Source organism: Apis mellifera, linkage group LG13 (assembly GCF_003254395.2).
Source record: "Apis mellifera strain DH4 linkage group LG13, Amel_HAv3.1, whole genome shotgun sequence".
NCBI lineage: Eukaryota > Metazoa > Arthropoda > Insecta > Hymenoptera > Apidae > Apis > Apis mellifera.
The window spans coordinates 6,569,417-6,585,813 of NC_037650.1; positions in this window are offsets into that span (position 1 = coordinate 6,569,417).

Sequence of the window (16,397 nt, forward strand, 5' to 3'; positions counted from 1 at the left end):
ACGTCGGTGTAGGAAAGGAAAGAGTAGTAAGATAAGAAAATTCATTCTTGTTTTCAACCGTCGAGTAATTTTCTTCGCAGATCGTTTTCTGCTTTTTCCTTCTCCTCTCTTTTTTTTAATCTCCAGTTTGTAATTCTTCAATCATTTAATATTACGATGATCAACTTTATTATGGAATAGCTGTTTAGCAATTGAGATATATGTTACGTATATCGAGGGGGAGGGAGGGAGAGAGGAACTACTTTTATCGAGATCGTTATGTCGTTTAGAATCGTGATAAAGCAACGATCGACAACGATGTGTGGGTTCAAGGATTTAAAGTGTTAGTGAAAAGAATGGATTTCGAGGGGAGGGGGGGGGGCAGCTTTGGGAGAGGACATCAAAGCGGCAGATATCGTGGTGGGGCCTTTCATGGCTGCCATTATCGCGTTACTTCCGCGTGGCCGAACGTCATTTTCCTCACACCCCCGTGATGATTTGAGGGCAACCGAGCCACCGACCCAACCCCTCACGGCTTGTTGGGGCCATTATGTTACTGCATCGCGGCGGCGCCTCTGCATTTCGCGCGATTCCAATGCACCGATGCACATTTTCCTCCCCCCTCCTCCCCCCCATTTCGGTTGGCAAACGTTAAAAACAACACTAGCAAATATTTATTAAAATTTTAAAACCGCGAACGGCCTGCCGCTCGCCAACCTACAAATTACCTTACAACACCGACTCCTCCAAATAGAATTTGAAATCGCGAATTGAATTTTTCACGCGCGCGACGAGAAAGCGGAATATTTCCGTGGCGAAAAAAAGAAGAAGAAGAAGAAGAAGAATAGAGAAGCGGGAAAAAAAGCACGCAATCAAATATAAATCCCCGTATCCTCGCATTAACGAGTAAAATCCATAAATCACTTATATTCGCGCGCACAGGAGAAAGAGGAAAGATTTGAAAACGTCACCGACTTCAAAGAGCGCTCCATCACGAGGCGCATCCATCCCTTGATGACAACGTTACCTGTGTGCACCTGCGCAACCGCTAACCGGCTCGAGAAGGCCGGAAAATCGTTTCGCGGTCCCCGATGGAAATCTTCCACGAGGCGAAGAAAATCCGGTCGAAGATCTCACGCTCGATTATCTTTACGGGCGACATTAGCGGGGGGAGGGAAAGAGGAGGGAGGAGAGGGCCATTAGTTATAGTCGTCATCCTCCATCCATGCCCGGATGACGGGGTTTCTCTACGCCCGTGACGTCAACGTCGAATTCCAGCGTGGGCGGGCACGAGTCGAAATGGGCTCGTCTCTCCCTTCGACTGTAAGAGCCTCCGTCTCCTCGCCCCAATCCTCCTGGAGCCTCGTCCTCCGCCACCACCTCGACGGCCACCACCTCTCGCCTCCTGCATTAAGCACTTCGCAACGACAATTTGCGATACATTTGCAAGTGCGCGCCGCGACTTCATATTCCATTCCAACTCCGCGGAAAATTTCTGGGAAGGCAGACAATCTCACGGTGACTGTGTGCGAGAGTAGAGAACGAGAGAGAGTAGAGAGAGAGAGAGAGAGGCGTAGCGCGAATGGAAACGGAAATGAGAGAGAGAGAGAACGATTCGTGGTCCACCGTATCTCCGCAGAAAGTGTCTCTGGTCGAACGATTCCACGGCTGGGTGAAGCAGTTACGTTTTTGCCCTGGCCGACGTTTTACAGCGTCATGGTTCTTTAATCAACGCCGACCAACCGTCGTATCGTATTCAACGATGAAAAGTGTGTTTTTAAAGATCGGGAAATGTCGCGGTGGGAGGACGATCGATTGGCCGGACGAATGGTCGAAACTATTAATTTATAAATAATAAAGTCATTTTAAGTCGACTCGATTATTAAAGAAAAACTTTATCAGAAGAGTTTTGAATTACAGAACTCGTTTCCAGTGCACCGAAGCATGAGCCCACGAAAGCGGTAATTTAAGCAGCGAGTGCGTTCGTGGATCGTTAATTAGGATCGTAACTTTCCAAGTAATCTGGAATCGCATTTCACGGTGGTACCGATGTGCCGCGCACGAAGTCGATTTATCAGCGAGGCCGACCGTTGTCATGGGGATGCGACCCGCCCCCTTAAACCAACTCGCAACCCCCATGCAAACCATGCGCATGGAGCCTAGAAAATAATCCCGCTCTCGCCTGGTTGGCGAGACCGACCACAAGTCGTGTCCCTTTTTTTTAAAAAAAAAAAAAAAAAAGAACGACTCGAAAAATATATTTCACGATCGCGCTCGTAGAAATCTTTTTAAGAGAAGAATAGCCGACGTTAAAAGTTCCTTAACCGCGTTTAAGCATCGCCGATAATTTCTCACGAAAGTCGGCCGCTTATCTGCCGGTGGAATCTTCGTTCGCACGAGGATTTCCCAAGATAAGTATCCGAGACAATCCGTGTCTAAAAATGTTGCCTGGATTTAACGTTAAAAAAAAAAAAAGGTTCCACGTTCTCCACGTTTTCTCTTTCTCTTCTTTCTCCTTCGTCGTGAAATTTTCCACCAATTCGCCACCACCGTTCGACGGAGTATCAATAAAGTATCCGAGTTAATTGATCACGCGAAAGCACGATTCTCGCGTGGAGTGGATGATGATGAATCGGCAAACTAATTAGAAGACAAGACCGACGAGAGCGAATCGTTTTAATAAACTCTTTCGCGGGGTTCGAGAACATCTCGTCCCTCGAAAATCGTTTCTCTCACCGATCGAAGGACAATTGCTCGCCAACCTAATTACCTTCCCCTCGCGCCCCGTCCAATTTTGGCGCGCGAAGCGCCTACGCGAGGAAGTCGGCCCGTGCATCATACATTGCTTTCGACTTCTTTTTCCTCCCGTCGTTGTTTCACCAGCTCTCCCACGACTCGCCTCCGTGAAAGGTATCCACGGCACTCCTACTTAATTGTTGTTTATATCAAGCAATTTTTTCAAGCCTCACCGACTAGCGGCGTGTATGCACTCGTAAAGGCTAATGCGTGCACGTGGATCGCGTTTTAAAAGCGAGCCTCTCGTCTCTCTCTCTTTCTCTCTCCTCCACCGGTGGCTTCCCTTTTGTCGTGTAAGGCCGCATTTTTAACCTCGTGAACCTCGCTGACGGTCGCCGCCTCCTTTGCATCCCGACGTTTGCAAACGCCTCTCTCTCTCTCTATAATCTCGCAGAAACGAATGAAGTGTTTTCCTTTCTCCGCGTCGCGATACTCGCCTTTTGTCCGCTCGCTCTTTGTTCCCCGGGATTCGATATAAAACTCTCCACTCCATCCATCCACTCGGATGTGCGTGCTTCCAATTATCCTCGCGAGATTATTAATACCGATTACCTTCTTTCTCGTGTGCAACGTGTATATATATATATTCGTCCCTTTCGAGTATAAGTATCTTGCAAAAGATACTGTCGATTCGAGAATAACATGTGATGCTCGTATTATTCGTCGAATAGGCAAATTCAAATTCCTCTCGAAGGATCGAATTCGAACGGAAGCGCGTTTCATGTTGGAAGGAGTGCCACCTTGCACGCGGGTGAGAAGAGTATCCCGCTGCGTGTTGTCGGCTACCTACCTACCTACCACTCACCATCGGTGAGATCCGTTCGCCTAAGGCCCCGCATTTATCATCGTGGGACCACCTCCGGTGACACTCGTCGCCATTCGAGATTAACGTTAGATGCCTCTCGTCGAATCGATGGTGCGCAAGTGCATTCTGCCGTCATTTTTAAACGCGGGCAAACATCATTATACTGCTTCGACACACGTCGACGTAACTCCCGATTATTTTTAACTGTTATAGCACGTAGAACAGCCGATGGATATTTCTTTGAACGAGATATTCTAATAGCGTTTAATAACATTGTTGCCTCCGCCTAAAAACCGGTCGCCGAACACGGGGACGGAATCGCGGCAGAGATTGATGCCCGACAACGCGTTGTTAATTCTTTCTTCTTTTTCCTTTTTCTATATGTGTATCGTGTACGCGTATTCTAATATGCATAAATAAGATTGATGGGCCCCACGTGCACGCCGGAATTTCGATGGGACTTCCGTGAGCCTTCAAGTTCTTACCCCTTCAAGGGCGGAACACGGGCGATGCCGCGAGGCTGGAAATTAATCCTTCTTCTCCAAGGATTTTTCATTTTCATTCGACGTACACAGACACGTACGAGCATTCACGGACGGGTTGTTTTCTCGTTCCATGGAATCCAATAATTACGGGACGGTTCGTAATACCTAGTCAGACGTTACGTACCTATTCCTTGGTTTGTTTCTTTTTCTCGCTATCGGGTCGCGGATTCGCGTAAGGATCGAGAAATAGTGGAGAAAATAGTCTGCCAATAGTCGGAGGAGATGGTGATCGACGTCGTCCAGTTTTTCCCTTTTTCCGATCATTGAAAAATGTTATTGGCGGTAATTAAACGTCATTAATTTCGCTTTATCGAGTGTTCTTCCACTCGACGATATTTTAATATCCCCTTCAACAGGAATTCTATATCCGTCTTCGATGTAGCCAGACTTTTATTTTTCCATTTCCCGAATCATTATTATTCTTCTCTTATTATCTTTTTGATGCTTCTTAACTTCCTTATATCATCCTTTATTCGCATCTTTGCGTTGTTGCAACGGATCAAATCCGAACAGGAAATATTCCTTTATCTATTTCGAAATATATAAACGAAGAAGAAAGAATCGAACCCCCTGTCGCGGTATCGTTGAAGAGGAAAGAGAGAGAGAGAGATTTTAAAATCCACTTCATCCACGATAATAAAGAACGAGTTGCATTACTGGAAAATTTTTCCATTTCTTTTTTCCTTCCTTTTTCGAACGGAATCGTTCCTTTCTCGAGGCGTACGTTTGCAATCTCGAAAGGTGACAAGGATCGGATCAAACAGGCGGTATAATAAACACAATTACAAATTTAACGCACTGTCCCGACGGGCAATGGAATCGTAACCGAGTTGCATTCTTCCTTCCCTTCGAAATATAATCGTCGAACGGAGATCTCTATACGCAAATGAACTGCGACGAATCGTGAAAGAATCGAACCCCCTGTCGCGATATCGTTGAAGAGGAAAAAGAGAGAGAGAGAGAGAGAGTCTTTCAGAGGCAGATAAAAAAAAAAAGGGAAAAAGAAGGACTGGTAGGTGGGTATGCGATGGTCCAGCAACGCGAGAACAAAAGAACGACGACTTAGTTCCGCATGGATCTTTGACGAGCGGTGACGCTCGTTCCTCATCCTGCTCCCTTTCCTGCCCAACCGCCTCGTGTTTCGACTCTTTCCAAGTCTATCATCCCGCGCTTCCGCCGCGAGCCAGACGCGCTGCTGCCCGCAGAGATACGCCGATGATGATGATTAATCGTCCTACCTTTGTCTCGCGATAATGAGATTTTCGTTTGCGCAATGCGTCCACCTGTGAGACCGTCGTCTCTTTTGATCCGCCACTCGATCCGCCTCTCTCCGTCTCTCTCTCTCTGTGAATTTATCCCGCCACCATTTATAGCAACTGGCGCGATTCTAATATTACAGAAGAGTTAAATTTAAACGAACATTGCCTCGTTTTTGGCTAATAAAAGTTTTTGGGGAAGAAGGTGATTCTTTCGCGAAAGAACGATTTGGGGTAAAGTTATAAAAGGGACGAGTACGATTAATAAAAATCGAGATGGATAGCGATCGAAGATTTGAAAGAAAAAGAAAAGTGAATATACAGATTTGATGAGACCGTTTGATCGTTTTCACGGTCGTAAGAGATAACGGATTGATGTTTAAAATCAAATTCATGGTGCGTGAAACGAGTGAAAGGTAGTTTTAACCACCAAGACGGGACGAAAACGAGAAGAAGTTAGGGAAGCGGGCGTATATGTGCGTATGTATAAAGATATACAATGGAGGAGAGAACGCAAGGGAGCGTGGAACATTTGACTACGGGCTGTCAGAGTGTCAGCCAAGCCCATCCTCTTTCACAACGTAGGAAATATTGTAATTGCCTGTGCCGAGTTTCCTCTGCGACATACACCACCCGAACGTTATTCGATTCCCAAGAGGTTCACGAACCTCGTGGCCTTGACCAGAAATAATAATCCCATCCCATCCATATCGTGTCGTCCACGTCGAAACGATTATTATTCGATTAAAAAGAGAAAGGGATATATCGAGAGGAAGTAAAAATTGATGCGACAATTCCACGATATAAAAAAAAAGAGAGAGAGAGAAGAATAAGAGATAATTGGAGATCAGGATATAATAAAAGAAATTTAAAAATCGGCGCACTAATTTCCCTATTGTACGACGTCTTGGAGCAACAAACTGCTCGAGATTTCTTACGAAAGCGTGCGTTTTGTTCGTTCCCATAGACACGGGTGTCTCGGAAGAAATGAGTCGCACAAAAACGGACAGTGAACAAAAGGAGGGGGTAAAAAAAAGGGGAGGGGGGAGAAGAAAGAAGGACGAGAAGAACACGAGGGAGGAGGAGGAGGAGGAGGAGGAGAGGACAGGGAGGACACGAAGAACACGGAATCCGCTTGTAGAGGCATGTCGCAGGCTCGATTGTTCTCCTTTTCCCGGCCCTTTCCTGAATCGGGGCTCGCGAAGTTAAGAGATTTGCCGGCTCTTGGCGGGCGCGAGCAAAGCGATTCCTTCAGCCCGGCAATCGATTGTCCGATAATATCGGCCTCATTTGTCAACCGTGGCGAGCCGTTTAAATGCAAATAGAGCAAAGCGCATCTACATCGCCAACATCCACGAAAATCCGGTGGATGGAAATTCAGAATCTTTCCGAAGCTGTCTGATAACTCGATGCCTTCGTCCACGGTGTTGCGCGAAACTTTTGCGTTATTTGAACGTCGAAGAAACGTATCCTTAACATTTCTTTTAAAAATGATACAAAATATATTTGTATCTGCTTCGTTAATCACATGTAAATATATTAAATATAATTATTTTAATTATTTTAAATATTACAAGAAGATACTTCTCAAGAATTTGGAGGATGTCGTTGATGGATCAAGTTTGTCCATGTGATCTTTCTTCTTAGAAAGAAATTCCTCTAATCTACATTAAGAATTATAATATAATTCTTAATGTAAATAGTATATTAAATATAATTAAATTTGCTTTAAATGTTACAGAAACGTACTTCTTAAGAATTTGGAGGATGCTGTTGATGGATCAAGTTGGTTTGTCCGTGTGATCTTTCTTCTTAGAAAGAAATTCCTTTAATCTACATTAAGAATTATAGTATAATTCTTAATGTAAATAGTATATTAAATATAATTAAATTTGCTTTAAATGTTACAGAAACGTATTTCTCAAGAATTTGGAAGATGCTGTTGATGGATCAAGTTGGTTTATCCGTGTGATCTTTCTTTTTAGAAAGAAATTCCTCCCTAAAGTATTGCACGATCTATCTTAAAATTTAATTACAACACCCTCTTTCTCTCCTCATTTAATGTACATACTAATTTAAATAGTATATATAATTAAATATAATTATATTTGCTTTAAATGTTATAGGAGCGTACTTCTCAAGAATTTGGAGGATGCTGTTGATGGATCAAGTTTGTCCGTGTGATCTTTCTTCTTAGAAAGAAATTCCTCCCTAAAGTATTGCACGATTTATCTTAAAATTTAATTACAACACCCTCTTTTTCTCGTCGTAAATACCGAGAGATCGTTTTTTTCCCTTTTTTATTTTCCACGGAAGAAAACGATTAAGCCTCTCCTCGTCAAGTTTAGACACCTGTTTCCCCTCTCTTTCATCTGGAGCGGGTGACTCCTCTGAAGATGTCAGAGGAAACGTGTAGTAATCTGCAGTCATTGATGAATAGCATCCTATAAAAATAATAAATTATCGCCTCGGAGGGGTCTCTATTTCAAAGAGGAGCCGGCAATTGTTGCTCGCCATGTGTACACGGCTACTGTTAATTATATTGTGCCGGTGCCGTGAGCCATAGCGCTGCGTGGAGCCATTATTATTCGGCTCTACGATTCAAACGTTCAGGTTAATTATTCTGCGAACAACATATCGCGTTATCTTCGAGATAGCGAACGATCTTCGTGGCGAGGATCTTTTTTTCCTTTTTCTTTTTTTTTTTTTCAGAAGGCTCTCGCCTTAAATCAAGGCAAAAAGGGATTTTTACCTATTTTTCCAAGGTTGAGTTCCAGAAAAAAAAAAAAAGTCAGATTGCTCGAATAGGAAAAGTGGAAAGCGTGACTCACGTGATTTTGTCATCCATCGTTTGTCTTCCCCCCTCCCCTGGCTACCTTCTGGTTCCATTGTTTTCTTATATTCGGAAACTAGGATCCAGGGAGCGGTCGATGGGTATGCAGATTTTTACCTGTCCGAGCGTTACGAATTTCTAGTTCTCCTGTCCAATGTTAAATTTTCCTTCACTTTTATCGTCGCCGCTCTTCGAGGATACCACAAAAAAAAATAACGTCAATGTAACGATTTCAGGAAATGGGTCGAATTTCGAATCTTTGATAACCTCCTCCGACATTACAATTTCCATCATTACGTCGCAGAATCCATCGCTTTCGTTCTTGAGGAACAAAAAAAAGAAGTGTCAAGGATTAAAATCGCGCGACGATCAAAATTCCTCTCCACTTGCGTTTTCCAAGAGGTTTGAAAGTGAAACTTGTCCACGTTCGCGACGAATGGGAATCGGAAAAGATGAAGTCGGAGGTAAAAGACGGGGACGGAAAGGGATAGAAGCCGGGAACGGCGGCGGCGGCGGCTCGATTGATTGCGCTGCAAGAAGTCAAGCCTTGCCTTCCACCACCGTTGGTGTGGGTACGGGTGGTGGACAGATGGACCCACGGTTACGTGCTACAGGTGCTGGCCAAGAGTCGTCCTCTTCCCTGATCCCGCAGGAACGCAAGCTCCGCGATATCCTCGTATCGGTACCGCCAAAGCGGGGGAAAGGGACATCGCCACTTTTTCTACGTCCCACATTCCGGCCACGTCGGGCATTGCCGTGGATTTTGCTTTCCGTCACTCTTTCGTGCCTCCTTTGATCGACGTGTCGATACGCAGTTTCCGAGTTTCCTCCAAACTTCCCAACTATATCTCCATCCCCCTTCCAATTATTTCACGATAAACGGTGTTATGGTGTTACGGAGAGTCGAACGAAATTCGGCACGTTCTTTTTCGTCCACTTTTTTCACATCTCTCCGAGGAAGACTTTGGTCTTTAAATTGATTCGCGCGATACATCTTGGCGCAATCATTAAGAAGAATCTCGTACAGTTTCATCCGTTTCGAAATGGTTCTGAAATTGAATCATCCATGCGTGATACGTTAGATCATTACTTAAAATCAGGCAAAGACTTTCGTAATGCAATGTTACGAAGAGATTATTTCCTTCGAATCTCACTGCTTTAAAACTCGTCCACTCGTCGAAAAATATAATTCTTTCCCAGAGGTTTGCTCGCGGATCGAAAAGCAGGGAAAAGAGGGAATTGATGGTGTGAGAAGGCAGGCCAGGCGTGTCGTCACGCTCAGCTGTCTCGACAGGGGGTGAAGTTCAGTGCGCGAGGACACCGAGATGAATTGCGGAACGAAGTCGAGAGCGTGGTGCAACTACAAAGTAGTCGGAGGAAGCGAGAGGGGGGGGGGGCGTTGGGGCAAGCGATGGCGAACGAAGAGGGAGAATATCGGAGCGAGATATAAAGGTATTCAGGGTGGTGAAGGTAGCGGCGGCGTCGGCCACATCAAAGCGTCCACCGACTGCCGGGCTTTGGCTTCGACTTTCCGCGCGTGTTCCCGCCTGCGTGTGCGTGCGTTGATGCACGCGCTCTCTTCTCGTGAGAGAGAGAGGAGAGCAGCGAGCGGCCGGGCCTCGACTCGACGAGAGCTTCGATTCCGGTCGAACCGGTGCGCTCTGTCGGCCGCGTGCGTACGATCCCCCCGTACGTGTATGCGTGCACACGTACGCGCCCCGTCCCACACGCGCGCCTTCTCCTTGCATTCGTCTTCGCTACATGGAAAGGATAATGTCGCAGCATCCTTCCGAACACCGTGGAACGACCGTGTCGCCACCGTCTCCGTCCAACGTTTCCTCCTCCCTTCTTTTTCTCTCTTTTTTTCCTCCTTCTTCAATCTTCCTCCTCCTCCTCCTCCTCGTTTCTCCTCTTATATCGAGGCAAGCGACTCACACAGCCGAGACGCATCCAGGAAGGAGTTGGAACACAATGAATTCGGACGAAATATTCTTGGTATTTTGACTCGAAACTTTTTGGCCAGTCGTGAATCGTGGCTTCCGACGATTACGCGCGAGATCCCGGAGACCGTGGATGGCTGTCACGTGGATGAATATTTGAATATTTTCGCCGACGGTTCAAGAAGCTTGGTCTTGAGTGTTGATTAAAAAATATTTTGACAGCGCCATTTCCTACGCTTGTCGTCGCCGTCGTCGTGAGATAATATATTGAAACACGGCTAATTTGAATTTCAGGCGGATTGAAAGGTGCATGCGTGTGCGTTTGTCACGGCGTACGTGTCAAAAAGATTGCGGTAACGCGCGGCCAGGGAAATCGTAACAATAGTAATTTACCGTAATAACTCATCCGCGTGTGGAAACACTTGAAATAATGCGAACCGTGGCCGCAGTCGGTTGTCGAGAAATCCTAGAATTTCCGTCGGTGCGGTCAACAGAGCACTCGCCACCGCCACCGAAGAGTCGTATTTTCTAGACTGGTAAAACGATTAATGACAGGGTAAACTTACAAAATAACCGTGCCTCTCTTATTTATTACTCGCACGCTTTTCATCGAGATGTTTTGTCGTCTCCGAGGATTAAAATATTTATTATTACACGAGGTGTGCGATATCGTTTTCCACGATATCGTTTCATTGTTGCGTTAAATTATTACGTGAAGATTATTCGGCTCGCGCCATTACTCGAACGATTAATATTAATTACATAATTCAATTACAGATTCCACTTCTAGATATTACATTCTCGCTAGGAATTTAATATATACCTATTATATACAAATTCAAACGTTCTCAGAGAGGTTATCTCGGCTTCTCCACCACCGTAGTGAGAAATCAAAAAATACGATCGTTAATCAATCTCATACGGAAGGATGAGCGGGAAACGATTTATAATCTTGCACGAATGCGTAGACGCGCGCCTATCGTTAATTCACCGAAACGAGGAGGATAGAAAGGAGGGGGGAAAAAGAAGAGCGAAAGGGGAGAGATTCGTGGATAGAAATTGACGCGAAGAGGACGCGATCCTGACCACCACGGTGGGTTACTCCCGATCGTAAAGTAACCGAGGCGCAGAAACCCGACGAAACGTGCAATTGAAGCGTCGAGCGAGCGTGATTACCGTCATCAGCGAAGTTCAAATACCGGTGTAAACGCTTCGCACTTTCGACTCCCTTGGATATGCGATTGTGCGAGATCGTGAGCGGCTCTGCACTTTGATCGGGGACCCGTATTACGAGGAATACGGTTCGCAGTTCGTTGTTTCGAACAAGGAGAAAAGAAGAGAGAGATTGAAATCGAGGTGTTAAAATCATTCGAGTCGAGCCGATAAGTTTCCAAGGGGACGATTCCCCTCGTAACGATTCCCGATCGTGGATTAAATCTTGTTTAATGTTTCTCGATATCTGAAAGGAGGATCGATGGGTTTCGATCGAGGGGAGGAGGAGGAGAGGGAAACAAGTTTTATTGCATTATTGCGTTATCGAAATTCTAAATTCGAAATTGCATGTTGCTCGTTGCAAGCTATGTACGCGTGTTGGTTTAACAAGGATAACGTAATGGATCCGTTAAGAGCGTGGCGATCAACTTAAACGCCGCTCTGAATTACACGAAGTTAATTTTTCAGTTATTCCTGGCTATAATAGCGGCACGATAAGTAATAACGGTAGAAGTGCAAAAGAACCATTCATTTGCTAAATAGAAGACATTATTGTTTCTCATTTTCTTGTTCTTTTTAATATAATCGACATCCAGCAGGTGATAATTTTGTATATGTACATATTTATTTTAATATTACAGTGTTTTTTAACGTATTAGCTGTATTATCGAAATTAACTGCTTATATTTATATTTGTTTGTTTATTTTAGTTAATTGAGTTTGATACTTCTCAGAAAATTTGTCATTTTTATCATAATTAGATGATATTCTCGGCTCAATTAGCGGAAGCGTACTCGCTCGCTATGATACTATCTTCGCCATCTATTAGCACGACGGTGAACTTTGCGCTTCAGACGTGCATTGTGGCGTCCTCTGGAAGATTTTCTTCGAAACGTTTTCTGAGAAATAGTGGGAAAATTATTGACCATGATGAATAGACCGTTCCAGTAATTTCTTTTGGATTTTTACGTATGTAAGTAAAAATTTCACTTCAATAAAACGTAAACGAGGTTTCTTTTACTCTATGATGTTTCGGGGAATCTAATTAAAAGTTTTAGAAAAAAATTATTAGACTTCTTTATATGTATTATTCGATAATTCATTGAATAGATAACCTATTTTCGAAATTCTACATTAGGAAATAACGAACAAATATGTTAACGAATTAATGATAATTTATTTGACAAGTATTGAATTTAATCGAACAAAACTAAGTTTTATCGTAGTTTGTTCGTTTTATTTAGCTTTAGTAATCGACTTAGAAACTCAATTACTCGGTGTAGTAGTCTATAATTCTAAAACTATTTGTTCGAGTGTCCATTACTTAGTTACGATCATCCAATTGCTCTCATTCAAACGATTCACACGAATCACGCAATTAGCGTTCGTAAACTATTTAATAATATAACGGTTAATATATATCGGGAGTATTAACCGCTATAATGATACCCTCCGCGGAAAATTTATTGTTAATTATTCTCTTCGAACGGTTACTACACGTATATATATCTATTGTACGTCTATCAGGTGTCGACAAGTAAATTGACAACTAATGGACATATTGCACGTGCCATAATCGGTACAAAAATTATCCCAGCGTTGCGATGGTGTTAAAGCCTCGGCCATATTTAAATTTCCCCTCCTTTCCTACCGACACATCGTAACAACAACACTACCTGATATTACGTGGTAATTAGGTTATCTCCGCGATCGTCAGTAGCAATTTGCTGCCAGCGTTAATTGTAGTAAAATTTAGTGGCCCTGGGAATGAAAAAATTGTAGTTTTTAATGCATGGCGCTATTACAGATTTCATCTCTCCGTCCACTTCTGTCAATCTTAAAACATACAAAATTAACGCTAACGATATATATATATATATATATGTACACAAAAAAAAACTTGATCTTATCCGATAGCTATTATTGAATAACGTTGTTAATCTTTCGATCAAAGGTTATGCAATTTCATAGTGCTCGAACAACTATGATATACAAATCGGATGATTTCACTTTGATATTCATACTAAATTAACTAAAATAATTAACGCGTGTTCATACACGTAACATGATTCTGATGTATATATAAAAATATACTGTATTAAAATATAATATATATAGAATATATATTATAAGATTTCTATTCATTTTTGCAGATTTATTCCATTACACGATTCTACGTTAGCCTGGCGGAGCGACTCACTCGGCCAGCCATTTCTGCTCACGGATTTTCAACGGCAGTTCACCTTGAAAAGTACCACCCATGCAATTCTTTAAGGCTCGTGCAGCACCGTGGCTCACTATGCCGCCGCGTCATGACGACCGAAAAAAAAATACAGGAACTGGCATTACACGAGGTGCGCATAAAGTTCCATGAATTATCGCGTGGCTCGGCTTGCCCCTTGCAAGAGTGCGGGACTTACGTGTTCGGGGAAGCAATGCTCCTGGTATGGCCGCAAGATGGGCTAGAGTTGCCGATCTAACCTATACTTACCGTCACTGAGATAATCTAGCGCTGCTCTAACCCACTGTAATCCGAGCGCCGGCCAAGTCGTGTCGAGGGCTCCTCGATCTCTTCTCTTCCTACTTCATCTCGCTAAATATGCTTCTAGCACTTGTATCGAGAAAAAATTCAGCGAACTAGCTGAATTTTTATATCGATAACCGTGATCGAATTCAATCGACCACTGCTAAAATTACCCTAAACTCGTGCTCGACTAATAAATCCAACTTTAAATTTTCTTTGCCGATAAACATTTTTTTTTTATTCCATTCTTTTATTCTTGGTTCTAATTCTTGGATAATTTTCTTTGACAGATACGATACGTTCCACGATTCGTTTAATCCCGTTCATAAGCGGGATTTCAAGAACAATTTTGCGATCCATACGTTAGGGACACCGTGTAGAAGACTGGCAGTGACCTGCACGGGGTCTGTAGGCCGTGGGTGGTGTGGTATTCCTATGGGTGAGGACGGCTCGACCAATGGGAATGGAACGTGGGTGGTTGTGGTGGTCCGTTGAGTTTTCTCAACGGCCTTACCTTTGCGTGGGTGTAGGTTGCACGAGGCTTGCAAGATGCACCATCTTTCAAAATGGTGGCCGTGCCCCCCCTGTGTCTCGCTATTCTCTTCGCCCGATATGGCCGTCGTTTCTCAAATTCGCGACATGTAATAAAATGCCAAGGTAACCGAAGGTAAATTGTTTTTCCACGTGCGTGATGTGACACGTTGTGGAGAGAAATTGATTTCCAAGAAGCGATGCGATATCGAGGCACAGCATGCGCGATGATTTACCAATTATTAGACGATGTTTACAACGTGAAAACGAGAAAAAGAATATAAATTCTTAAACAATCGCGGGACGCGATGAATAATATTTCATTCCAAGGAAAGAACGACAGCGTTATTACCGAGCCATCGATTATTGATTTTTCTGGTGCGAAGTGAAAATTACGATCACGATGGCGGCAACAATGGTGCCGATATATGAAGACATCAGTCACGAGCACTCAGCACTCCCGTTCGATCGTATTGTTCCACGCTACCTGCGCTGTATGCACTTTAAAATATGTAGCGTAAAACAAAATTCATGTTTCTAAACACAAAATTGACGTTCTGCCGATTGAATCGTAAACATCGACGTGTTAGCGGCCGGCCGGTTGATTGCAAAATTGCACTGTGTGGATAACAATTTACATCCTCGCTTTCATAGACATCAATTTATATCAAGCCAATCTGTTTTCTGCACCTTTTTTTTTTTTTCTTCTTTTATCAGCCTGACAATTGTCGTGATTATATTGCTGATCTATATCTATCCATCATTCACACTATTGTATTACTATTCATAGCGATCGATGAAAATACTTTGACGCCTTGGAAAATAAATATGTTAACGTTCGACGAACGGAGAGAGATCCAGGTGAACAACTACAGTCCGATAATTAAATGAGATCATCCTGGATCGGCCACCCCGTTGCGAAATTTCATATTTCAATCCGGTTGAAACTGGTTTCCAGGAATTTTTTCGAATTTTAACTGCGCCTTGCACGGAATTCGTTATAAATAGACGATCCATTTGTCACGATCGTGATGCGATAGGCTCGCGGTACAATGTACAATGTGTGTAACAACCATGCCAAGATTAAACCAAGATTGGCATCGTTTTAAGTGTTGGCCGGTCTAAATTTTTATCATCAATCGCATTTTCTATTATTCCTCTTTCCCTTGTATGAATAACGAGTGGAAAGGAGCGGAAGTAACGATATGAGAAAATTCTTGAAATCGATAAATGATGGAATATCAAGTGTACAAGATATATATTTTATTATTGAACAAATCCAAAAAACAAAAAAGAAAACTAATTACAAAGCTAATTCCTTCCGACTTCGATCGTCTTTGCGAATCTTAACGCGATCCCATTAAGATCCTCGCCACAAGGATGGATGATGAACATCTGAAACAAAATGATCCATATCAGCGAACTTTGTAACGGTGATCTTACGGAAGTGAATGGCGCGTGCACGCGATTTTCACGAAACAGAAGAGAAAAAGAACCGCATCCTAATTTTCAATTCCATACTTTAACCGTGGTGGACTATCGAGCCACCAGCGAATTAGTATGATTTATCTAATCTCGATCTTACACCGACGCACGCTTCGCCACGGCACACGTTTCCCGAGTATAGTTTTTCAATATACTTTTGCAAGAACGCCGGCAGAGATGTGAACCACTTTGGTGGTTCCTCCCCGGATCGAAAGGAATATTAGAAACGTTGGTTGGTCGTGACTAGCGGCACTATCGATGGAACGTCCTGTAGAAAGCTGCCAACACTTCGACGTTCCCAGGCAAGGTCTTCGCCATGTCGGTTCCTTGGAAACAATTACGTCTCGTGGCTTGTAATAACGAACCGTTCTTCTGGAATCGTAGGTACATTTGTATATGTGTAATGCACACACACACACACACATATACACACACAAAGACGTATTTTCCACGGGAATATGTGCAAGCAAGTGCGTGCTACGATGATGGAT